The sequence below is a fragment of the Lontra canadensis genome, unplaced genomic scaffold (assembly GCF_010015895.1).
Source record: "Lontra canadensis isolate GAN:19392208 unplaced genomic scaffold, GSC_riverotter_1.0 scaffold41, whole genome shotgun sequence".
Classification (NCBI taxonomy): Eukaryota; Metazoa; Chordata; class Mammalia; order Carnivora; family Mustelidae; genus Lontra; species Lontra canadensis.
This window is the reverse complement of record NW_022631035.1, coordinates 7,934,920-7,961,314: the sequence shown is the minus strand read 5'-3', so window position 1 is coordinate 7,961,314 and position 26,395 is coordinate 7,934,920. Positions and strand designations below refer to the sequence as shown.

At 52.3% G+C, this 26,395-nt stretch overlaps 1 long non-coding RNA gene across 1 annotated transcript in view; it reads right to left on the bottom strand.

Moving 5' to 3' along the window:
• Positions 1-26,395, bottom strand: part of LOC116875348 — a 145,741-nt gene that overhangs the window by 77,077 nt on the left and 42,269 nt on the right. The gene's annotated exons all lie outside the window — the stretch shown is intronic.

Sequence of the window (26,395 nt, the reverse complement as noted above, 5' to 3'; positions counted from 1 at the left end):
ACTGGCTGGCAGGCTCCGCTCTGCGCTGCCTCCCCAGACAAGCCTTAGTCCAGCGCGTCGGCCCCAAGAGAACACCCCTGATGCAGATTTCCAGAAGGGCTGGCCACCACTGACCTCCCCAGACGTGGAACTCATCCACAGCTTGCATGGTTCATCAGGGACCCCAGGCCAACGGGGCGGGGTGGGTCCCGACCTTCTAGAGAGGGATCTACCCCAGGGTCCACACCCCAGCCCTCCTCTCCATCTCTCCCCAGCCCTTGCCTCCGGAAGCCCTCCTCCTGCAGGTGAAGCCCTCCCAGCGGGCAGCCTCCCTCCCCGGGCCGCCCAGGGTCGCCGTGGCCCCGCTGCAAGGAAGGAAGAGGAGGTAAAAGGAGGATAAGCAGAGAGTGAGGAGGCCCCGTGAGGTCTTGTGACCAACTGGGCCTCCCAGTGCCGCCAAGGTGGCAGTGCCAACGCGTTGCGCTGAAATCCTTGGCCGGGCTCCGAAGCAAACACCCACTCCCAACAGGCCCTGGTGTGCCTCCGAACAGACTGTGTAAATAAGGGGGGGGGGAGAAAAACCCCAACTGGCCACAGATCCCGCTTTCAAACACGTTGAAACAAAATAATCCCTCTCACTCACTCCCTCCTGCTCCCTCCTTTTTTTCCCTAAGTTTCCACTGGTGCCGAGGCCTTGGTGGAGCCTGGCCTGCGGCGTGTTAGAGCCTGCAGCCTACCTGTCCTGCATAGGAATGAAGCCCGGAGGAGTCACACGATATGCCCGCGCTGCAGGCCCGGGGACGACAGCTCCCGCATTCAGAGGCCGGGAAACAGAGCAAAAGCTGTTCTCGGAGCTCGGCTGAGAAGGGACCTGGTGGGGGGTGGCATGGGGGCGGGTGGCGGGCAAGTCAGCAGGGGGAGCAAGCTGCACGACAGCCAGTCTGGTTAACCCCCCGACAAAGTGCAAACCCCCAAGGCAGAGAACTGAACCCCAGAGAAGGGAGCTGGAAATCCAAAGCCCAGAAGGAGCTGCTCCTGGACAGCCTCTCTCCAAGGGCTCTCCGAACTCCCAAGTGTGTGCCCAGACAAGGGGGTAACTTGCTTGTGGTTTGTTGCTGGTTTTGTATTTGGTTTTGAACTTGCTAAGGGCAGGGCGGGGCGGAAGGGGGCCGGGGGGCGTTGGGGGGAGCATGAGTCATCTTGCCGATGAGAACCCATCCCCCCCATGCAAGTTGAAACAATTGAGTTGTCTCTCCTGGTTCTTGCCAACGTCTCTTACTCAATCTTGGATCAAAAGGGCGGTGGGGAGGGAGGCCGGGGACGGGAATCCAGACGGTTCTGGGCCTCTGACATCAGGCTCAGCTGCTGGAGCGGCGCTGAGGGTACGTGACCCAGGAGGGAAGCCGGGAGCAGCGTGGCGAGGTCGGGGAAGGAAACGGCAAAGAGCGACCCGATCCGCGGATCCTGGGGAAGCGAAGCCGGAGTGGACTGGACTTCTGGTGTAGGGGGAAGGGCCGGCTCCGGGGTGACCTTCCTGGTCACAGCCACTCACCGTGTCCCTCCTCGCTCACATTCTTAGAAGCAGGGCTGGGACTCTGTCCTGGGCACGGGCTCGTCCCGGGTAGGCATTTCACCACGATTGTCGCTACTCAGAAGAGACAAGCCTTCGCCGGGTCTAGGTCCCCCGTCCAAGAATATCAGCAAATCCTCATGAAGCATCCGTTGTTGTAATGCAATTTAAAAGGCCTGGTTTGGAGAGCCTGTCTGACACTGCACAGGTCTGAGGCCAGAGCCAGCGCCACGCCCGTTGTGGGATCTCGGGCTGCCATTTCAAAAGGAAAAAAAAGGAAAAAAAATCCCTTACACATGAATCTCCGTTGACCATGGCATGTGCCTCTGGTCTGCACTCGCGGACTCAGCACCGGGTACAAGAGGAGGGCCCGGAAAAATCAGACAGGGTGACCCCCGCTTCTAAAGAACAGATACCTTTGCTGGAAAAGATCCAATGGCCCCACGGGAGCTGGGTGGCTTTTGTCTCCACGGAGACACACCTGGGGACGTAAGGAGACCACGAGCTAGCCCTCCCGAGGGGCACTGTGTACCAGGCATCTCTAGGCAGGGGTTCTGTTCCCCACAACCACCCTGTGAGGTGGAAACCATTACTGTCCCATTGCATAGGTGAACACACGGAGGCCGTGAGGACAAGCCAAGGCGCTGGGTCCCAGGAGACAAGGGATAGCGTGCTGGCTGAAGGCACTTCCTTCCTGTGACTCTCACAGCACTTTCGGCCGAGAAGTCAGAATCAGAAAGCTCTCACTTGCTAAGAGAAAGGAAGGCTCCTGAGGTCTTCAGAGGTCAAACCCAAGAGCAGCTTCATGTACGCAGAGGTGACACACAGAACATACAGTGAAGGCACAGGCTCTACCCGTACACCCACCAAAATGGCTAAACTTCCCAAAAGTGACAGCCCCAAACGCTCTGGAGCCACGGGAACTTCCGGCCGCGGTCGCTGGAGGGGCAGCCGTGTGCAGGCACGTGGGGAAGAGGTCCGCTGGCTTCTCATGGAACGAACCCGATGGCTGCCCTAGGACCCCGCGGGTCCACACCTGGTCATTTACCCGAGATGAATGAAAATGTGTGTCCACGGGAGGTTTTGTCCAAGAATGTCCCCGGCGACTTAATTCAACATAACCAGAACCTGGAAACCAGGCAAGGTGCCCGTCAATAAAGAGGAGAACAGAGAAACAGACCATGGGTTAGTCACTGAACAGAGCGGCACTCAGTGGCGGAGGGCACGGAGCCCCAGACACGCGACGATGGGCTGCATCTCAGAAACACTACACCACGTCAGAGTCGTCACACAATGGGGTACGTAGGGCATGACTCAATTTCGGTGGAGCTCCCCCTAGAACTGGCAAAACTAATCCAGGGAGGGAAAAAAGTATCAGAAGAGCAGTTGCCCCTGGGGGTACAGGGGTGGGAGACGGACTTGGCAAAGGCCCTGCGGAAACGGGCTGGGTGCTGTGGCATCCATGCCTATGGGTCCCCGGAGGTCCCTGCAGCACGGTACATGCAAATGTCTTAAAGGGAGCAAAATGCCTGCAAGCAAACATTGAATTCTAGTTAATGATCTGATAATATGATGGAGGGAATTCATGCGATTTCCTTGGGACGATCAAAGAAAATGGGACAGAGAGATGTGTGGACCTCGGGCTGGTTGTGTGATAAACTTGGTCTGCAAAAGTCCATCACGGAATCGAGGTGGTGGGTGTCCCGGTGCTGGCGGTAGAGTGCTTTCAACCTTGATGTATACTGATAAATTCCCATCCTAAAATACTGGGAGGGCAGAGGAAATGACAGGGCATTCCAAAGTGCTGATTTTCTAGAGCTGCTTCTAGATGGAGGCGGCTGCAGAGAGAGACAGGAGGGAAGGCGAAACCTTCCCAGGGCTCAGGGCTGGACCCAGAGCCTCCCAAACGCAGAGTCACTTTCAAGTTTGGTTAAGACCAGTCCCGGCGGCCTGGGTCTGCGTTCGGTCGCTCCGTGCAAGAAGCAATTTCCTGTTTCTAGGGCTGAAGCACCTCTCGGACTTGAAATTTCCTCTCCCTAAATAGCGTTTGGGTGAGTTCGGTGTAAATGAATCAGAAAAAAAATGGATTAAGTTTCTCAGCACACATACAGCCTTCAAGAACAAAGTACAAAGGGAGAGATGGGGACGTCACGAGGTGGGGAAAGGGTCTCCGGTTCGAACCAGGCACGAAACCACGGTCCTGAAAAATACTCAATTGACTCGTGCTCTCAGTTCCGTACATCAAGGGCTTGTGGGGCCCGCTCTTTAATATGCAAATGACTTTGAAAAATATTTCTCCTCCTGGAAAGCAGAAGGGAAAGGAAATACTTTGAAGCCCTCCTGGTTATTTAATTATTTTTTTCAAAGGTAAAGCAGTATATTTTTATCCAATATTAAATAAACATTTTTGAAATGGTATGTTCAAAGCCCTTAAGCCTCTGATGTTGGTTTGGGATTTTTTTTGTTTTGCGTTCTGGGCATTGAGTGAAGATGGAGCCTCTTTCTTGCCAAATGTTCTAGAATCATGGAACATTAGACCCAGGAAGCCTAAGCAGCCAGGATGCTATTGCATAAGAGAGGGAGGCTCGAACAGGCTCTGGCGACCTTGCTCGAGAGGTAAGCAGTGACCTGCTGGGGTCAAGATGGGGGCGTGGTGCGTGGCTTCCAAGGCGATGTGCAGAGTGTTCTAATCCCTGCGGGGAATCGCCAGTTTCCCCTGAGGCTCTGAGCTGACAATCCTGGGGCCTCCCTTCCTGGACCAGCAAGTTTATAGAAATGTCTTTTATCAGCCACCATTAGGGATAAGGGCAATGGCCACCTCCCCAGGGACACACAGAGACTCCACGAGTGCTTAGAGGGAAGGTGGGGTGAGGACATGTGGAGTCAATGAACCTTTATGTAGGAATCAGAGCTCAGGAAAAAAAAAAAAATCACACCTCTGAAGGATTTTTCTCAAAGGGCCTAATTTAGACACAACATATACAAACACAACCCACAAAGATTATTTAGGCACAGAGCATGAGACAGTGGGATGGGAAGGGAACAGCATAATCATGGTCCTCAAATACTTACTGTTTGAGTAACAGCCCATAAATTCTTATTAAGTGAGTTAACAAATAAATATAACACACATTCTTGCCTATCACATAAGTGGTAACAATTAGCACATAAGCTTTTGGAAGGGGTACACTGGGGTGAGACACAGCCAACACCATGAGCAGCCAGGGACAGAGTCCCCTAGATGACTGTGGCCTGCCCTGTTAGTAACGCTGTATGGACTTGATTAGCTGTTGCCATGGCCTATTTTATAGATCTTTAAAAAATTTTTTAAAAAGAGCAAAAGCTATGTTCTTGATCACGACCTATCTTGCCTGCCTGGCTGTGCCCAGAGAGTGAACTAGGGGCCCTGAGGGATGTAGTCGGTCGAGCATCTGATTCTAGGTTTCAGTTCAGGTCACGATCTCCGGGTGGTGAGATCGAGTCCAGCGTCTGGCTCTGTGCTCAGCAGGGAGTCTGCTTGCGTTCTCTCTCCCTCTCCCTCGGCCCCTCCCCGATCCCACGCAAGCGCATGTGTGTGCTCGTTCTCTAAAATAATAAATAATAAATCTCTTTTAAAAAAGAGGAGTGAACTAACATCCTGACCCCAAAGTCTAATGGGGAGAGAGATCGGGAATAATACCAAAACAACACAACAAAATTATACTGTGTTCTACTTTCTTTCCCCAAAGGGAATAAGCTTTCCTGATTTTTTTTTTAACATAAACTAATTCTCATCGCAAACTAGAAAATTAAGATCACCGATAATCACAGCACTCAGAGGTAATTGGCTCACCTTTTGTTAAAAATCCTTTCAAAAGTTCTAAGTGTGCTCATATGCCTTAAAAAAAAACATTTTATATTTTGGAGTAATTTTAGATTTACAGAAAAGTTGCAGATAGTACAGAGTTCCTGTATGTCTTTCACCCAGGAAAGATAAAACATCAGGGATATTTTCTGGAACTATGGCATATCTGTCAAAACTAAGAAATTCACAGGGACGTGATACTGTGAACAACAGATTCCATGTAGATGACCACCGTTTCTCAACCGTCTCTTTTCTGTTTCCGGACCCAGTCTGGGGTACCACTCTATAGGGCTCACGGTTTGTAAACAGACTCGGTTTTCACCCTAACCCTAACGAGTATGCATCGTGATCGTACTTGTAAGTCAGTGAACAGAAATCTGTAGCATTATTATTTCCAGTAGCCTCGGAGCACACATTCCACTCAGTGGCTGGGTGATCCCCTCCTCTCTAAGGGCACTGCCATTGCTCCCGGCTTCTCACTGCTCCATAAATGCTAATGAGCACACCCACCCACGCTGGGCATCTCTAATGATGGTGTCACAGTAACTTTCTAGAAGTGCACAGAGAGTGTGGCAGGGAGTGCGTGTCCTTGGAGGCTTTCCATGCATACCGCCACACTCTCCTCCAGAAAGCCTGAGCCCTTGTGCCTTACCACCCTCACATGCGTCACTTTAAATTTATCTGGGCAAGAAGACTCTTCTATGCCCCAGAAAGAAAACTGTGGGACTGGAAAGAGTTAATGGACATTCAGGACAAATACCTCCCCCCCCCCAAAAAACCAAGACTCATCATTTCAAAGAAACACCCAGAAATTAAACCTTCATTCCCTTTAGCTCAAGCTACTCCCACTCTCTTCTCTCTGGGTCTGACAGAGAGAAAGATCTTTGGATCTTCAGCATTTCAATCATGGAATTGCTTTCGGGGTACGGGAGCAACCCCCACCGGGTTGAATTTCCTTCTTGTCCCTCTGCAGTGGCTCTGGGAGCTCCCTGAAGGAAGCTTGAGTGGGCCTGGACAGTAATGCATGCAACAGGAAGGACAAAAGGATTTGGTAGTCAGCAAAGCTGTGTGCCTTCTATTTTACTTTTTTTTTTTTTTTTTTTTTTTTTATGGTGAAAGAAATAGGGGGAGGGGTGGGGACCAGAAAAACGGTTTGCCTATCTAGAAAGCGCTCGGCTCGCGGTGAGCTGGACCAAGAACCTGCCCAGAATACTAACTGGAACCATAGTCTCTTTTCTAAAAGAAGCCCATATTTTATTTTGAGACTCCTCTTCTTCAATGCAAAACACTTTGTCCCCATGCTTAGCCCTGTAAAATGTTATATATTTAAGAACCCTGGAAGAGAGGGTGGCGGGGAAGGTTTTGAGAAATGGAGCCAGGCCCCATGCTGGGGAATTCTTAAGTGCCATCCTGGCCTGCAAAAAGAAAAAAGAAAGAAAGAAAAAGAAAAAACAAGCTACTGGTCAGAGGGAATGCTCTTCCTTGCCAAGCTCAGCTTGAATGAATACACAACACAACCTCTTAAAGGGGGAAACACTGCTTTAAACTCAGAGTTTCTTCTCTCAATGCAAGTGATTAAAAACAACAGGAAGTTCAGAATATTCTGGGAGGAAAAGGGCTGCAACATGAGATACTTTCTTCACCCCAATGTTTGCAATCTTGTCACTCTGGTCAAGGCCACACCTTCAGGTCAGGAGGGATCAAGTCTTTGTGGCAAAGGATGCCAGTTCACTTCCCCAAGAACAATGCCCCAGGTCTCTGGCTTGTCAGCTCCCTGGGGCCTCTGTGGTCTGGTTCTGTGGCTGGTAAAAACCCATTTCACTTTTCTGCCCAGAAACTACAGGAGGATCTTCCCAGGGAAGAGAAAAATCTAACTGGTTACAGGGATGTAGGGTCTTTGCCCAGAAGTCCTTTCCTTCCCTGCCCCTTTCCTACAGGGTCCCCTGGCTGTTAGGGAGGAGAGGACTTCACCGTGTGGAATCTGGTTGCCAGGAAGGGAAAAAAAAAAAAAAATAGGCTTAAGACGAAGGGGACACTTTCTCTCATTAGCTCATGAAGTACGATAGTAATTTAATAGGAGAGAGTAACCACAGAGAGAAATTAAAGCCTTAGAAACCGAGGCCCCATATTGACCAGGTGTCTTGCCAGATGAAGCCCTCACATTGCTGGTAACAGAGCCTTGTGAGGCCAGTCTGGAGATCTTTGACTTTTAGGTGATTCAATCTATCCGCTTGAGATTAACACCCAACCATGACAAGAGGAGACCCCGGGACTCTTAACGGGGGGAGGGTGTAGGAGGGCGCCTTATCACGGAGCGGAATTTGCGAAATGACGGCGCTTTCACCAAAGCCCCCGGCTGTGAGCAGTGCTCCCTCCGGGTTGTGTGTGTTTGTTTTCTTTCGATCGTGAAGAGTTGTGCACGCTCTGTAAGCACAGACTGTCGAAGAGGGAGGGTACACGGACAGACCTTCGTACCGTAACTGAAACGCGCTGCTGGGATTGAATAAAACTTGCAGCAAATTAGGCCTGACATTTAGGAATACCCACCGAGTTACGGCGCTACACACACCTCCAGCGTAAGAGACAAACCTCCTGACAGGGGTGACTCAGAGTCATCTCTGGGGCGAGGGGGTCGGAGGGGAGGGAACCCGGGAGAGCAGAGAACTCCCTGCACGTCCGCGGAGAGGCTGGGCTAGGGGGGGTTTATAGCTAGGACTCCAACCCGATTCCGATGCCCACCAGGGCTGTGTCACAGGATAAACAAAACCACATGACTCCTTCTCTCCGGTTCTGATTCCAGCCTCGGTAGGAGGCACTGCGGAAGCCCAAAGAGCTAGCAAGGGAGCACCTGCTAGAAGGAAGGGGGCGAGGACCTCAGAGGTCCCCTTCCTCCCCGAGCGTCCAGAGCAGAGAACCTGGGAGGTGTAATGCAGGACGGCTGGGCCGCTGCTGCTTTAAAGATGCCCGGTTGCCTTCATATCCCCTGCAATCCCCCGACATGGGGGGATTTAAAGCCAACGTCTGCAGGAGTCCTAGAGCGCCTTCAGTGGCTAGAAACGTGGCCTGGTTGTCCCACCCAGGGTTGAGCTGACTTTCGGGGTCAGGACCCAGCCCAGAAGTGTGGAGCGATATATATGGACATGGCCTTCCAGAAAACCCACCCCCTTCTCCCTTCACCCGCTCGCAGGTCCCACTGCCCCTCCCCACCCCAACTGCGCTGCCTGGACCTGAGGAAGCGGTCCCGTTTCCCATATCCCAGAGCAGAAAGATCAGATGGAAATCTGGAATACAGGGCGCTTCAGGAAAGAAATACAGGGGCGGCCAGAACCCATCAAAGGGCGTGAGTGCTCAGAGCTCTTTGCAGCCAGGCGGAGAGGAACAAGGAAGAAAGTAAAGTCCGGGGTGGTGGCGGGGGGGTTGGAGCGGGGGTGGGGGCACTTAATCCTAAGGTGGACTCCCAGTCTGTCCCTGCGCCCTTCCCCCTTCCAGAAGATAAGAGGAGTGATTTAACTCTGGGGTCCCTCCCATCAGCCCTCCTTACCGGGCCTACCTAGAGGTGGGCAGTGAGAAGAGGGAGAAGGGAGAGCCACCCTGGACTGGCCACCCAAGCCTCCGGGCTGCAGCCAAGTGCCAGTGTCAAGTACACGGCTGAACCCCCACGCCCGCCATTCAAGACCAGGCGGGGGGGGGATTTGGGGGGCCTGACTGTGTACACGCCCAGCGCCAGGAGGAGCTAGGGTCTCCCAGAGGGCAGAAAAGCTGACTGCAGAAGCTCTGGGATCACTCATTTATGCTGGAAGATTCTGGTAAGATTCTGTCCCTCCGCCTTCCCTCATCTAGCCGGAGGAGTGTTCCCATTACTCCAGGCGGGGTCCCTTTAAGCCACCACTGCCAGCCAAGACTGTGGGGGGTTCCTGGTGACTCAGCCGGGCCCCAGAGAAGGGGGTGCACTATTGCTCAGCCAGGACAGGGCTGCAAGCCCACACGCTGCTGTGAGAGACAAAGCCATTCTCTGGAGCCTTCTAAAGCACCCTCCCTTCGGTTGGACAGGCATACTGCCACCCCAGCCATGCTCTGTGAGTGGACACTCAAAGGCTGGCTGTGGTCTCTTGATGGCTTGAAGGCAATACAGTGGGCTGCCTCGGCCCCAGAAGGGAAGGCCGACAGCTGCTGGGAGAGGCGGAGGGGGTCTCTGCTCCTCTCCGCCCTCCAGCTAAAGGCAGCTCACCTGAGTATGGACAGAGTTCTACCTGTTTGCTCCTCAGGAGGCAGGGCCAGGGAAAGAGCCAGCAAAGTGAGCCTAGGGAGCCTACAGCACGAAGGTGTTTCCAGAAAGTCCAGGAGCCCCGCTCCCATTGAGACTGGCCTATTTCCACCCGTTCCTAAGCAACACAACACGAATCCCACTGGAACGTGCTCACCGAGCCGGTGAACTGGAAGGCACTGGGGGTCACTGGGGCTCACACCCCCACAGCACAGTGCCTGCAGGGCTCAGACATGGGGAGAAGAAGACAGAAGACACAGCCTCTGCCCAGAGCTGAATGTCCCAGAAAGCTCCTTTCACAGCAGCAGAAGAAAAGGAGGCCCAGTCTCTTGGAGGCAAGAGGAGGTCCCCCTGCAAGGGGCTGAGCAAGGCCCGCCCTCCCCATTCCTTGGATCCCTGGTGTGGCCAGTTCAGGAGATTTCCAGGTAAGTCACAGCCAAGGTCAGTGTCTGGAAGCTGTGACAAGTCTTTCTGAACACAACCCTGCTGGCATGCAGGGTACCTCCCTCGGCCCAGCTCTCCGCTTTCTGTCTTCCTTAAAATACCAGGGCAAACGCCTAGCAGTTGTCACTCAGTCCTCCCGTGAGACAAACATCGCCTTCTCCTGTTTTTTATCGGTCCCCCTAGGACCACTTCCTTATTGTATCTGAAGCAATTTCATCTCTAAGACTGGGCATCAGGCACTCTCTTCCCAGTTGCAGAAAACCACACACATACAGGAGACACGGGGCTCCCAACAGGATTTCGGGGGATGTTGTAGGAAGGGTGCCTTGTGTTAAAAATGAAAATCCACTGAACACCCCCCCCAAAAAAGTGAGTCTTACTATATGTCAGATCTCAAAAAACCTGAGTTTAGGGGCGCCTCGGTGGCTCAGTCATTAAGCCTCTGCCTTCAGCTCAAGTCATGATCTCAGGGTCCCGGGATCGAGCCCCACATCAGGCTCTCTGCTCAGGAGGAAGCCTGCTTCTCCCTCTCCCTGCCTCTGTTTGTGTTCCCTCTGTCGCTGTGTCTCTGTCAAACAAATAAATAAAAATCTTTAAAAAAAATTATAAATCTGAGTTTAGAAAAAGATCTACAGGTTCATCCTTCCTAAAGAACAAATGAACACACACACACACACACACACACACACACACACACACACACAAAACTAGGGAACAAATATGAAGGAAATCTGCATCTTTTTGCTTGGCTGAAGTGTTAATAAAAAACAAAAGGTGGCCAAGAAAGCCTTCTGAGGAGCCTGCCCCTGGAAGCCCGGACCTGCTTCTGCCCAGGTATCCTGAAAGGCCACGGAGCGCCAGCCAAGAGTGGGAAGCAGGTGCCGTCCAAGGGGCCACGCCCTGTCTTCATATCACGAGACACACACAGGCCGAGGGCAAATGATTCACAGACATGGGACCAAACCAAGACCTTTCACAACAGCCGAAAAACAGAACCACCAAAGGGCCTGCCGACATCCCTGTAGCCTGCCGCATACCCTCATATAGTAGGTGTTCAAGAAACTTCCCGGAATTCCACTGACCCCACGTTAGGCTGCCACAGAAGGGACCGGGCCCTCAGGGCGCACATCGACCCTCCCACACCTTCTGCAGCCCCTCCGTGTCACATGTGATTAATGAGTCCTGTGTCACCAACGTCCCAGGGGTCAACCTACTGCAACAGAAACATGAATGAGTCGGGAACGGCCTTAGGATGAGAGAGATTTCAAAAAGAGTGACACCAAAGGAAAAAAAAAAATGGGGACATTTTGTTTTGTTGCTGACTTGGATAGAAGCAAGGTTTTCTCCTTGTCCCAGATCAAACCACGATCTGAGTTTAGAGCTTCTCTGAATCCTGAAAACCAGCAAAGGATCTAATTAAATGAGACCCTAAGGCCCAGTGTACTTTCTAGAAGTTGCCAGAAGTCTAGAAGGGCAAATTGGGTTGACGTGGGTGAGGCAGGGACGAAGTACTGCCTAACATGTCCTAGGCTTTATTAACAAGAACCCGTTACTGCACGTGTCCTAAGTGCCAGTTCCTATGCTCAGCGTGCAGTGACCTATCGTTAGTGCCACGTTCAGTCACCATGGAATCATCACAGCCCTAAGGAAAGGCATTGTCATCCCTATTTTACAGCTGGAAAAACTGAGATCATACGGCTAAGAGATGACACGGAGAAGGCTCAAACACCTGGTGGGCTCTGACACCCACAGTCCTGACGTCGTGACCCTGACTCTCTGGTTAAAAGTGAGGGCGCTTCCGTGGATGGTGCTGAGCTCACTGTCCAAAGAGGATCTGGTCCCAGGACTCGTCAGATTTCCGATTCAGAGGATCCAAGGACCTTCGCACTTGGCGGGATCACAAGGATGGAGGGCTGCGCAGTCCTCCTCACCCCTCGCCAAGCTCCAGACTCGCCCCTGCCCAGCCTGGCAGAAAGGGAGCGCCCGGTGGCTTCATGGGGACTCAAACGGCCTCCCCAAGTATTCTACAGGCCATCTTGGGGGGAAAGGCCACGGGAGGAAGAGATCAGAGGCTCAAGCCTGCCAAGAACGAGACCTAGAGGCTCCCCAGCCACTGTCTCCCTGACCCTGGTTGGGGGGGAGTCCCCACCCTGAGCGGAAGACACAAGTCAGTCTCTGGCACCTCGCGAACATTATGCGAGGGGAAGAAGCCAGACACAAAAGGCCACAGACCAAGGGACCCTGTTCACACGGACCCCAGAGCAGGCAAACCCATGGGGACAGAAAGCAGATCAGCGGTAGCCAGAGGCTCTCGGGAGGAAGGAGTGGACAATGACTACTTAATGGGTAGGGGGACAGGGGTTCAAAACTTTCTGGAGCTAGATGGTGGTGGGCGCTGCACACACTCTGACGCGCTCCGGGCCGCGGGCTGCACCGAAGCGTTCACGCCGTATGACCTTCACCACGACCTGAAAAAACACAGGTGCCTCCCCAAAGGACCCTTGAACTGGTTCAGTGGAGCAGGAGAGCAAACCCCGGAGCGAAGCCTTAGCCTCGATGAGACTTGGAACTGGAGGTTCCCCCCCGAGAGCCTTCAGTGTATAAACTCGTGTTTAGAGAGAGGGCGGCGTGGCCAGGGAGGGAAGAGAGACGGCGGTGGCGTGCAGGTAGCCAGAGCGCTGGGCTGGCTCACTCCGCGGCAACGTGGGGAACCAGAAGGCAGGGCTCCCTCCCCGGCAGCCTCCCCCCGGCTGGGGCGGCTCCAGACCGGCAGCCCCCCTGCTCCTCCCCCCACCCCAACCTGGCAGGCATCCTGGTTCCTTTCTTGGGACCGGGAGCCTGTGTCCTTGTCCGCATCACAGAGTCAACAGCAATCTCTCTGCGCCGGGCAAACAAGGCCGCGGTGAGTGGCGGAACTCTGGCAATATTTAATGACTCAGGGGGTGGGGAGGCTTTGCAGGATGGAGGGCAGCGAGGAAAGGAACCAGAGAGCCGGCAGAAAACTCCAGGGGAAATTCCATGGGGGGGAGATGAAAGGGGGCTGTAAAGCAATTCTGACAGGTTAACAGACAGGTAATATTCCGACGGTGTTGACTTAACCAGGCTAGCGCTCCATGCGGCGGTGATTAAGCCGAGGCACGAGAGCCTCAGCAGCGGAGGGTTTCGGGGAAACAAAGCTCCAGTCAGAGAAAACCAAATAACGGCCAGTCAGAAGCTGGCGGGCCCGCCTGCCCCTCCCCCGGCGCGGAAGCCACGGGAGATGCTTCCTGGAGATCGGTCTGCGGGGACAGCATCCAGCGGGATCTGCGGCCAGGGCTGCCGCAGGGGACAGAGGGCCTGGCTTCCGATGGACGCCTCCCCGCACAGGGTGGGGCCCAGGCCACCGGGCCCAGTGCCTGTCCTCCCTCCGACTGCAGACCAGACCAGTTCCACCAGTCCATCTCCTAGTCCTAGAAGGCCAGCGTGCTGGTCCCACCCACCGAGTCAGGGCTGCTGGCTCAGGACGCAGCCAGGCTGCCGGCTAGCCATGAAATTCACGTCGACTCCCAAACCCCAAATACACCTCCTCCTGCATCAAACCCCCCCCACCCCGCCACCGTTCTTCCATCCCCTAGCTGTAATCCATGGGGCAAGCTCCCTCACCACCTCCCTGGGCCTCGATTTCCTCATCTGTGCAGTGGGACAGTAATTCCCACAAAGCTGTTTGATGGCTGTGTTACTTCTCATTAATCCTGTGTTAGCGCAGTTCAGACGAATATCACTGATATTGAATACATAATTAAATAACTATGAGGAAGAAATAAACAACACCAGGGTTACACAAGGGCGTCTAGATCACAGCAGGTACTCGATACAGTTTAGTTCCCGGTTACCACTGCTGGGACCGACCACCTGCCTGCATTGCCAACACGGTGGAATGACCTACAGGTTGAAAGGGCTTTTTTTTTTTTTTTTTAAGGTGTGTTCAGTTGTTATAGCTCCACGCCTGCTCTCACAGAATGGGGAGCAAGCTCCTGGTGGGGACCAGAAACGGTGTCACCTTGGCTGAGGTACCACAGTGAGACGCCCCAGACACTCTCCGCTCCCTGAGAGCTTGGCAGCCGCTCCGAGCAACTCAATGCGGCTCCATGTACCCGCGCTCATGGGAGGACGTGAAAGTGTTCAAAGCCACTGAACCAGCACACAAGGGGTACCAAAATTCTGACTTCATTTCCTCCAGGGTTCCCTGGCCTGTGTTACAGGACACTACTTTGAGGTTGGATTATATATTTTTAGGTTATTTGGAAAATCACTGTGGCTTTAAATAATAAAATTCTGAGTGACATCTGTCAGCCCCGATTACCAGGAGTCGGCTCAGCGGTGTGTTCTTTCTTTTTCATTTTTAAAAGGGCAGTGAAGTAAGTGTTACCTAGAAAGTTCGTAAGAGTCCTCAGGGTTGTGTATTCAACACTCTCCCGAAACGGGTCCCAGAGGCATGTACCAGAGACTGTGCTCCAGGCCCGGGTGTCGTGCCCAAGAGCGGAGCCGGCCAACACTGCCAGAAACATGGTGGCGGGATCATAAGCCAAAGAGCCACGGGGGCATCTGGTCAACCTCCTGCATGTCATCAGCGGGGAAGAAGAGGCCCCAGGGGGGAGAGGCGGGTCTCCCCAAGGTGCATCCAGCACTTTCCAGGTTATCTGTCACGCGTTTCGTCTCGTTCCATGACTTAGAGCAGTACCCCAGTGAGGTCTGTCTCCTGTGTAAGGGCCAAGAAGTCACCTCATAAAAGGGTTTCTTCACATGGATCTTGGCCCCAACCCTTATTTTCAGGGTGCAATCATGATCCCTACTCAGGAAGGCACATCTTTAGGTCCACCATTGGTTATTAATCATGGGAGTCTTACCTGGTATAGGACTGGTGGGTTAGGGACTAGCTGTGACAGGCACAGCTTCAGTCCCAAGGGGAAGGCATCACTTGTAAAGAGAACTTGGAATGTCTGAGTCCAGAGTCTCCTTCCCAGAGAGCAGGGACCCCTGCACCAACGAGCTACCAAAAGCCATCTGCCCCACACCCCCAGTGCCCCAAATCGCCACCAAGCCCTGAGTATCCATGTCCTGGCGATATTTCCCTCTGACAGAGAAAACTCCGGAGGCACAGAAAGATTGTTTGTACCCAGGACCTGGAGGTAATAATATCTGTGAGCGTCCAGAAGGCTCTCGACACTCATCCAAAGGGAACAAAGAGTGGCTAGGAGTCTGGAGTCTAACTCAGCTTTTCTCTTTTTTCTTTTTTTCTTTTTTGGTGGAAGGGGAGGCAGAGAGGGGGAGGTTGCAAACAAAGGGCGAATGAACCCCTGACCGTTACAGTCATCGGGAGGTATGATTTCACAGAATCCTCCTTTTTCCCCCAGAAAAAGCTTGATCAACATACAACAACATCTGAAATTTTGCTCAGCCCCTCTCTCATGGCTTGCCCCCTCTCTCACTTAATCTGAAATTTTGCTCAGCCCCTCTCTCTAACCCGGTGCCCAGCACAGGGAACCCGTTCAACGAATGTGTGATGAAGACATGAATGGATCTGGAAGGTGAGTCTTTCAGGGAAAACCAGGAGGTAGATCAATGCACATGACCTAAGCCTACATTTTCTTATACAGATCAAAGGGCTGGAGATGGGCCAGGAGTTCCAGTCGAACTGACAGGGAACCCTGTTTGAAAGTCTCTGGGCTTTGGGGAGCCTGGGTGGCTCGGTCAGTTAAGTGTCCGCCTTCAGCTCAGGTCATGATCCTGGGGTCCTGGGATCCAGCCCCATGTCAGGCTCCCTGCTCAATGGGGAGTCTGCTTCTCCCTCTCCCTCTCTTTCCCCCAGCTCATGCTTGCCCTTCTTCTTCTTTTTTTTTTTTTAAGATTTTATTTATTTATTTGACAGAGAGAGATCACAAGCAGAGAGGCAGGCAGAGTGGGAGGAGGAAGCAGGCTCCCTGCTGAGCAGAGAGCCGGATGTGGGGCTCGATCCCAGGACCCTGGGATCATGACCTGAGCCGAAGGCAGAGGCTTAACCCACTGAGCCACCCAGGCACCCTCATCCTTGCCCTCCTCTCTTTCTCTCTCTTCTCAAATAAGTAAATAAAATCTTTTTAAAAAAAAAAAATGTTTCTGGGCTTTGAAAGCTCCTTCTCCATGAAGACGGCTATGACACAGGGACAGCAGGATTATTCTTCCCATTTGACCAAGAGAAAACTCGGGAACACAAGGAAAAGCTTCTGCGGAGTCTCAGAAGGAATCAACAGAAACGCTGAGCTGGCCTTCGGCTTGCTCACCTTCCTGGGTATTTTCAATTCCCTTAAAATGGTGTTTTAGTCTCAAACACACACGCACACGCACACACACTCGCACGCAGCTTACACATCACATTAAAAGCCTGCAGACAATAGTTACTTAGGGGACATCAGCCCTGCCAATAGTCTCTGCCTAAACCACGTCACTGGCTGTGGCTTTGAAGCCCACGAAAACAATCCTAATCATAGTTCTGGAAAGGCAGGGAAGGTGGCTTGCCAAAAGAGGGAAGTATTAGACCACACCTCAAAGCTTTCTGCACAACAAACACTGGAAATGAGGAGCTCGAGGGGATATGTCCCCCAAAGACCTCTGCTTCACCCGTGCATGCTCCTGCTTCCCCGTCTGAAACACTGAAGCCTCCCCTAGAGGTCCCCCCACAAGGTAAGGGGCGCCTGGTCAGGAACGCAGGAGATGCTCCAGTTACGTGAAATTAAGAAGACTGGGTCCATGATGCACTTGCATTAAAGACTATCCTCCAGGGGCGCCTGGGTGACTCAGTGGGGTAAGCCTCTGCCTTCTGCTCGGGTCATGATCTCAGGGTGCTGGGATCGAACCCTACATCCGGCTCTCTGCTAGGCGGGGAGCCTGCTTCTCCCTCTCCCTCTGCCTGCCTCTCTGTGATCTCGGTCTGTCAAATAAATAAAATCTTTAAAAAAAACCCAAAAAACTATCCTCCAAATGTGTGTGGTCTATCCGCATTGGAATATTACTCAGCCCTGAAAAGGAAGAGATTCCGACCCGTGCTACAATGTGGCTAAACCTTGAGGACGCTATGCTAGGGGAAATAAGTTGGTCACAAAAGGGCAAATATTGTATGATTCCACTTGAACGAGGCACTTAGGATAGTCAAGTCACAGAGAAACGAAGTAGAATGGTGGTTGTCAGGGGACATGGAGAGGGGGCACTGAGAATGGAGAGCTACTGTTTCACAGGGACAGAGTTTCAGTTGCAAGATGAAAAAGGTTTTTGTGGGTCAACGGTGGTGACGTTTGCACAACCATGTGACTGTCGGCTTCATGGCACTGAATGATACCCATAAAAAGGGTTAAAATGGTTAATTTTATATCAAGCATGTCACCACAATTATAGGTAAATAAATAATGAAAGAAAGAAACCTCTATGCTCCAAGAGAAATCTACATTTTCAACCACCTCGTTCCCAGCAGGGCAAGAAGCAAGAAAGACCTTCAAAAGACCATTATGCATCCAAGTCTTGGTGCCTATCCCCTCGTTTCTAAAATCACAAACACAAGGCAAGGAGACAACAAGCAGGGCGTTTGAGCCCTCCCCTGCGTTCTGAGACTAACTGCTCATTTCATTTCATCAACTGATCACCAGGCAGCTCACCGGAAAAACAGGCTGCAGTCCTGAAAATGAAAGGACTCTTGAAGATCAACATGAATCACGGCAGTTCAATTGCCCCCATCCCAAACTCTGCCACTCTTTATTTTTTTTTTAAGATTTTATTTATTTATTTGACAGAGATCACAAGTAGGCAGAGAGGTAGGCAGAGAGAGAGAGGAAGGGAAGCAGGCTCCCTGCTGAGCAGAGAGCCCGACATGGGGTTCGATCCCAGGACCCTGGGATCATGACCCGAGCCGAAGGCAGAGGCTTTAACCCACTGAGCCACCCAGGCGCCCCAACTCTGCCACTCTTTAAAGGAGGCAGAGGAAAATGAATTAAAAAATCAAGAAAGGAAAACAAACCAAAACAAGAAAGGACAAGTGACAGACAAACGGTATGAGAGGACCCCTGTGTCCCAGGAGTAAGACTTTCTGCAGGAGGGACGGGGGCTACGGGGGTGGGATGAGTTGGGACGTGGCTTCCTCTTCCCCTGTGGGGAGCAGGCAGGAGCTCTCTCCAGAGGACTGCGTCTCGTTGGCCCTTCTCTGCGACCTCTGCTCCAAGAAAAAGAAAATGTCTTTAACCAGAGATACAGGATGGAAAGGGCAGCCGGCTTTTAAAACCTGGGCTGCGAGTGCCCTCGAAGGTTGGTTTTGCCCTTAAAGGAAATAAAATTTATGGCTTGTCAGATAAGTAGAAAGGAAAACCCTCCGGAGGGAAACCTAGCCAGATAAAAGTCTACACACAAGCAGAACAGTTTTCTTAAAACATAGTGTCTAAGCATCTCAGCCAAAAAAAGGTCCTGGGATCCACCAAGATCCATTCTAACTCAAAATGTAGCTCTGTTTTAATTTCACTTTAGACACATCTCCGACAAGAAGCCCTTCCTTCTTTCTTTGTTGGCTGGGCTCGTCCGCCGACCGCCTAGCTGGGAGCATGCAAGCCTTCCTTTCCAGGACGGAACACTGCAGTTAACCACCGAATGGTCATCTGGGGCAAGCGGGGAGGGACCGGCAAGAGAGCGCCTTCTAGATTGCTGGAAATATTCTCTATCTTGATTTGGATGGTAGTTACCTGCATGTCTACGTATGTGAAAACTTATTAAGTTCTGCATTTAATATTTACTTACTTCACGTGTACTATTCTTTTAAAGATTTTATTTATTTGACAGAGAGAGAGAGAGATCACAAGCAGGCAGAGAGGCAGGCAGGGAGTGGGGATGGGGGGCAGAAGCAGGCTCCCCGCTGAGCAGAGAGCCCGATGTGGGGCTCAATCCCAGGACCCTGAGATCGTGACCTGAGCCGAAGACAGAGGCTTTAACCCACTGAGCCACCCAGGTGCCCAAAGTTATTCTTTACATGCAAACATACACAGATTATTTTTCCACACGTAGATTTTTTTTTTAAAGCCCCATGGGTTTATTTCATGTCTAATGAGAGCCAAGTTGTTTTTTAAAAGAGTCCCCATCAACAGTTAGTGCATTCTCACAAGCTCCTACCTTCCTCGCCCCCCCCCCCCATTCCTCCTATCCTGGCTCTCCCGACAGGTTGGAAGGAAAGTAACCAAAACCCCCATCGGGCAGCCGATTTCCTGTTTGAATGGGGCTTTCGAGGCAGCAGACTGAAACACAGGACAAAGGGAACCAGAGACTCTCACCAAACTCTCCCCGAATCGTGCTGAAATCTGTCACTCGAGAACTTTAACAGAGATGTCCTCTTCCTGCGTGAGAGAATGACACAGCGTGGACATTCCCTTCTCGACGTGGCAGCCTTTCAGAGAGCAAACCCCATCGGTATCGTCTCAATGAGACAATTCACTCATTCCACATCCGAGATGATTGGATGACGGGATGTGACAACTATTTATTATGCCTATGATTTTTCAGACCCCCTCACTGTCTGGCTGCTCTCCTCCAAATACACTCCAATTTACAGGACCCTGAAATAACCAATGGCCTCTAGTGCTCTGTGTGGCCCAGAACCATCTGGGACACTGCTTTTCAGTATCTGGACATTGGGATTCCCTGCTGCATCTTGAGGTTTTCATCCTATGACTTCCAAAGACGCACCCCTAATCTTCCCTTGTGCAACTGCGTAGGAACTAACATTGCTGAGTTTTGTCTTGCTGGTTTCATCCCATGGTCCCCGTTCCTGGTGGCCACTGGGAACCCGAATGTCTAGTGTTCCAGCTCTCCCCCCAGTCCGGGGCCATCTTTGTATCTGAAAACTCCAGTCTTCAACCAAACAACATGTCCACAGCCACTGCAGATGTCCACATGGTCAGAAACCAGCCCGCCCATCTGCATGACGGGGTATGTGAGTACACTAAAATCTTCTCCCATCCACCCTCCAATTCTTTATCTCCTCCAGAAGCACGCCCGAGAAAACCCAGCATATTTCCTGCGGTCAGGACACTTGTTGCCCACAACAAATTCTCAGCCCTGTACCGCTATCAGGAGTGTGAGCTGGTTCCAGACTCCCTTCCTCCACATCCATCTCCACCCCTCAGCGCCCCCGCTGCGCAATCGGGAAACCATTCTCTTGGTCTTCTGTACTTTTCTCTGCTGTCATCTCTCGTGTCCCCATTGCTCTTGCTAATGTTTCTTCTGGAAAATATAATGCTTTCGTTTTTCTGTAGTGACCATCCTGGTGTGGGTCACACTCAGCCCTCGGGTCAGTACAAGCACGTGTTTGAGTCAGACCTGGAGGCAGGATCCAGGGCTGAAGTCCAGACTTGGTGCTGAAAGCATCCCAGCAGACAGTGCTATGTCCTGGGAACACGGGCTAAGGCCAGCTCTGGGGTGTAGACACAGAGGTCTCCCTGAGCCCCATCCATCCCGTGCCCAGCTCCCTCTGTGACCACCCAGAGCCCTCATCTTGCCCGAACTCGCAAACCCTCACTCTCACGCCCAGCATTCCACCAACTGATTTTGCCCACCTTCCCGATGTCATCTTGCTTCTAGATAGGCCTTGCGGTCAGTCTACCTAACTTGGAAGGTGCCCCCAACTCCTAGCCCCCCCCCACTCTCTACCCCCATCCATGGAACGCACCCGGGACCTTGCGTCCCACCCCCCCCACCCACAGAACACAGCTGGGCCCACACACCCGCATCCACGGAACACACCCAGGCTCACATAAAGGAAACAGGGTCTTGCTCTGCGTGGGGATCCTGGACCTGAGCTCCTGCAGAACTCTCCTCACCTTTCCCTCCATTGTCTCACTTCCCAGGCCGCCCCCCCCCCCCACACACCAACCCCCATGCCCTCATGTGCTGCCTCTTCAGCTCAGACCCCCCAGCCCCCTCGGGCCCCAGCCACACCCTACTGGCAAGGCCCATCTCCCTCCAGTCACCCCCACCCACCACGTGTTGTCGCAGACCCCGTGTCTCACCCGTGTCAGCCTTCCCTCTTGGGAATGTGATCCCGTGCAGACTAGCCCCCCCCCATTAGAGTAGCGCCCCCCGTCTGCTTTCGGCTTCCTACGTGCTGTTCCTGCTCGTGATGCCTGGTCTCTGCCGCTCCTGACCCACATGCCTCCACCGTGCCTAACCAGGGCGATTGTCCCCGGATCGGCGCAAACGCCCAGTGCGTGCGAGGCACCCCCGGCCCAAGCACTGTGCGATTATTACCCCGTTTCATCCTGACAAGTGTGTGCGCTGATGTGCGTCCACCTGTCGTACAAGTGGAGACGCAGAGACAAAGAAGCTAAATCACTTGCCTAAAGGTGCGCAGCTAACGTCCAGGTCATGAACTTGGAGAGAGTATTTGAACTTCTCCAACCTCTCCAACGCTTTGTTTATTCAGCGCGCACTGACTCAGCTTCTCCTTTAGCACAGGCCCCCTTTCTGAGCAGCAGGAAATGGCTCTGTGCTCCCCCCGCCCCGGTTATTATCGTGGCCCTGCTTCAGTCTGGGGGACACGGTGATGTCGGCTCTCCTGGAAGCTGTCTTTATGTGTAAACTGGGGACGATATGACCTACCTCCCAGGGTCCTCTGAGGGCTAAGGTTTAACACTCTTCGCCTGGGGGCTCAGTACACCTTGGGCGCTCAAACAATGCTCACTGTACGCACTATACCTGCTCACTAGGGCCAGTCCCCAGCATGGCCCCTCTGACAGGTCTTCTGGGGGCCTCAGAAAGCTCCAAGTGTCACCCACAGGAAGACACGTGGGAGAAGGACCAGCCTGTCACCGAGGCTCACGCCACGTTACCTTGGAGCATCGAAGGACTCATCTTTAAAGTCCATACGAGAGGGACGCCTGGGTGGCTCAGTTGGTTAAGCGGCTGCCTTCGGCTCAGGTCATGATCCCAGCGTCCTGGGATCAAGTCCCACATCGGGCTCCTTGCTCAGCTGGGAGCCTGCTTCTCTCTCTGCCTCTGCCTGCCTCTCTGCCTGCCTGTGCTCACTCACTCTCTCTCTCTCTAGCAAATAAATAAGTAAAATCTTTAAAAAACTAAAAAATAAAAAAATAAAGTCCATATGAGGGAAATACACCTGCTGGGTAAACAGAGGCCCTGGGAGTGCCAGCACCCCCTGCCAGCTCTTTCCCAGAGCGGCTGATCCCCTCGGACTCGGTCTCCGAGGGAGATTTGCATGCCTCATTTACTGCACAAAATAGAAAGAGTAGCCCTCACATTTCACTCAAAGGCATTCACTTGTGGTTTTTATTTATAATCCTGCACATGTTTGTGCACAAACAGACACGCCAGCCAGGAAGTCTGGGCCCAGGTGTACACACACAACACACGCACACGCATGCACACACACACCAGGAGCAGCGAGGTTTGTTTGTAGGAAGGCAGTTAAAAGTCAGTCCGTTCACTGTTTCTACAAGACAAGAAGCTATCAACCTTCCCATTTCTGATTCCAGAAACCATCCTAAAATAAACATCTAGTCACTCCAATCAGCTCTCAAAGTCACGCACCGTAATGCACGCGGTATAAACTCTAGCATCTTTCTTGCTTTGCTCTTAGTTAACCTAAGAATTTGGAAAATGGAGGGACAGCAAAAGAGAATGACATGTGGCCTCCGAAACTGACTGACACCCGAAGCGGCCCCACCAGGACAGGACAGGATAGGAACTCTGCCCCCCCACCCCCGCTATTTGGGATATACTGGGTCTGCACAATCCACTGAGGGACCCTGTAAGGCTTGGTGTTCAGATCATCTCACAGGGATGGGGCTGGGGGACAGAGAAAATATCCTAATATTTTTTCACTGATGCCTGTGGACCAAGAGATAGTGGAAGAGATCTATGGAGTGAGCGCGGCCCCAAGTGAGGTTTTTCTTTGTACTTAAAAACCCAACCGCACTGTCGAAATCCTGCAGAAATCCTGGGATGTTTCAAAGTAACTCTCTGTCAACACATTTGTTTCTTTTTCGTTTTTATTATCTTGCAGGAGGTGGGTTCCCTGGCCATCCGTTCTTTCTCATTCCATCTCTCTCCTTTAAAAAGAACGGGAGGTCCTCTCCCTTCCATCTACATAAGTACTTTATGAACAAACCGACAGAGTTCCTTGCTGGAACTCTCTGGAGCCCCTCCATGTTAAGAACAAAGCCTGAAACAATGTTGCAGGTTACAGCTCATAAGTCACCCAAATGGTGGGAAGATTTTTGTTGGGAGCACAGAAGTCAACTGAAAGAAATGGAGAATGTTCTCTGGCTAGAAGGGTCTGTGCCTTTTAATTAATTAATTTAATAGAGAGGGGAGGTCAGGAAGGAAGCACCCTTTGTAACTTCTCAGGCAGTGCCGGGGTTTGGGACAAGAGGGCACTGGAAACACACAATGAGTATACTGTGAAATGTGACATTTCACGGGGGAATAGGTTGCAGAATTCCCAGGAATTTTGAGAATCAGTAAGGTGACTTCCAAGAAATTTCCAGGCTGCCAAGAAGTGTCCAGGCCACATCACTAGACATCTTGAGAATATCCATTCCTTTCTGTGTCTATAACCGCCCAGGATTATTTCGATGTTAAAACTTGAAAATTCTTTAAGGGAAGAGAATGTCTTTGGTAGGCTGGCTGTGTATCTCAATTCCAAGCTCCCCTTGGAGCCATCCACTCTGGCCTCTTCCTCGACCTCATATAAAGCCCTCCCAGAAAAGCCCCCTTCCAAACTCTGAGATATGTAGGATTGCTTTCTGAGAGGTCCTTAACTTAAACTCACTGTGCGTTACAGTACAGAAGGCGTGAAAAGGGATTAAAACCACATTTCCCTCTACCATCCAAAAACCACTCGTCATCTATAAAAATGCTACGTCTCCAAACTCAGATGCCAGCCCTGCATTGAACTCACCCTTTGTTATGCTCATTCTTGAAAGGCAACCTACCCCATCAGTCCAAAGCCACACATGATATGAACATGTTCAGGATAACGTCCCAAGAAGACAGTATTTATGTCAAGTTTTCCTTTGACAACTGTCACCATAAAGTTTCTCATGTTACCACGAAGAAATACATTAAGGATACAAAAGGAAGGAAGAAAAAAACTCTCACAAGGGGAGAAGAGGGAAAGGATGAGGTTATCTTAACAGCAGAAAGACAGAGCAAACTTTTTCTTAGAGCGGGACTTCCTAGCACCTAGCTCTGCACTGTACCTGCCCCGTCTCGTGTTCTCTTCCCCCAGACCCGCGCCCCACACACCCACCCCCCGTGTGCCCCCAAGATCCAGTGTTGCTATTCTTTAAACTCTCCCTTCTAAACCTCTGGGCTTCTGAGCACACTGTTCCCTCTGCCCAGAATGCCCTTCCCCTCTCACTTCCTCCATGCAACACTCTCGGGAGACCTCCCATCCTTCAAGGCCTTTTGTGTTCCTGACAATGTCTTCCCGCTGACCACAGGCAGCATCACACAGGGCCCGGCAGACCCCTAGAAGCCCAGACTTCTCTCTTCAGCCACTAGCCACACACCCCTGTAATTTCTGGCTCCCAGGTCGTCCTGCCTCCTATCCGAGGATGCCCTCGAGGGCACAAATCTGCAGGCGTCTTGGTGTCCCCGGCACACAGCACCAGGCCAGGCAGATTGGACATACCCAACAAATATTTGTTAAATAAATTAGCAAACGAGTAAGTTTCTCCCAGGAAGATCTACCGATAAGAGGTTTTCTTAAACACAAAACACGTGCCAGAACTCATGGCAGGGGTGAGGTTTACAGGTGTCAGACCCACACCGCCCCCTTCCCCCCCGCCACCCAGGGCAGTCTGCCGGGATAGTGGCGCTCAGCCTGCCATTTGCTCAAGCAAATTTCTCCGCTGCCTCGCTCGCTCCAGCAAACACCTGCTCTGCTTTTTACTCTGCTGCTTACTTACGGTCTTCAGAGAGTGACCTCTACTACGTGTCGGAACTCGGGAAGGGGAAGGTAGGGGTGCAGAAGTGTATTCACCTACGGCTTGAGTCCGAAACCCAAGCAAGCGTCATCGTGGCTTCTCGTGCTTTGATCCAAGGAGAAGAGAGTCTTGGCGCAGGATGACCCAGACGGAGGAAGCCGACTCCGGACCCGAGTCCACAGGCGGGGAGAAAGGCAGCGAGCTCTTCCTGCTTGCGACATCCGGAGATGAACGGGCTCAGGTATGTGCACATGGCTGTCACCACGGGGTCAGGGGGTTGTGTCTTAGACACTTCCCTGCCTGCAGATGCCATGGGGAGGCCAAAACCCCAGAGGGGGCCGACCGCAGCACGTAGCCGTCCGGCTGGTTTCTGAACAGCTGCCAGACAGCAAAGATCAAATCTCAGGAGACAAGCACATGGTCCTCTGTCATCTTGGCCCAGACGGCTAGTCCATACCTCCCCCCTCCTCCGCGTTCCCCGGGAGCAGGGCAGCTGGCTGTGGTGTCCAACCAATGGGGCATTTCTAGCCAAAGCAGGCTCTCAAGGGGGTCACGTGGAGCAGGTCGGTCATTTCCTCGCTCGGAGCCCCTCCTGGGGGTCATACCCCTGCCTCCAGACCCCAATATGACCTGGAGCTGAAGCAGGAAGGGCACCACTTTCTCTCTGGAGAGGCACACAGGTGAGAGTCAGGTTCTTGGCTCTGCCCCCAACAAGCTGTGTGACATTGGGCAAGTTGCTTAACTTCTCGGAATATAGGCTTCTTTATTCATCAAATGTAAATCATGGCTACCATGCAGAACTGTGAAAGTGCTCAGGATAACCTGTGCAGAACACCATCGGGGCATAGCATGCGGTCAAGGAACAGAAGCTGTAACTTATGGTATTTACACGGAGTGTCTGACGATAAGCCCAGGAGGGCTGTCTTTCATGGTGTCTGTTCTCAGCTGAGGCTCGTCAGGAACAGCGTTACTGGAATCCCTGGCCCCAGCCACAAGCAGCAGTAGACATGGTGACATACACGCCTGTTGGTGCCCAGGGGATTCTGGGACAGGCCCACGTGGGGCCCTGCCCACGACAGTCAGGCTAACACAAGACGAGCTTTGGCCTCACCCCGAGACAGATAGGAAATGCCAACATCCACCCAGAACTGTTCTACTCTCTCTTCCCCAGACTACCACCACGGGGTTGTTTTTAGAGCAAAAACGAAGGTCCCTGTCCCCATCCCATCGGTAAACCCCCAGGCCAGCCCCTAGCATCATGAGAACAGTGATAATCCTTGCGAGCACAGAGTTAGCTGTGGGAACGT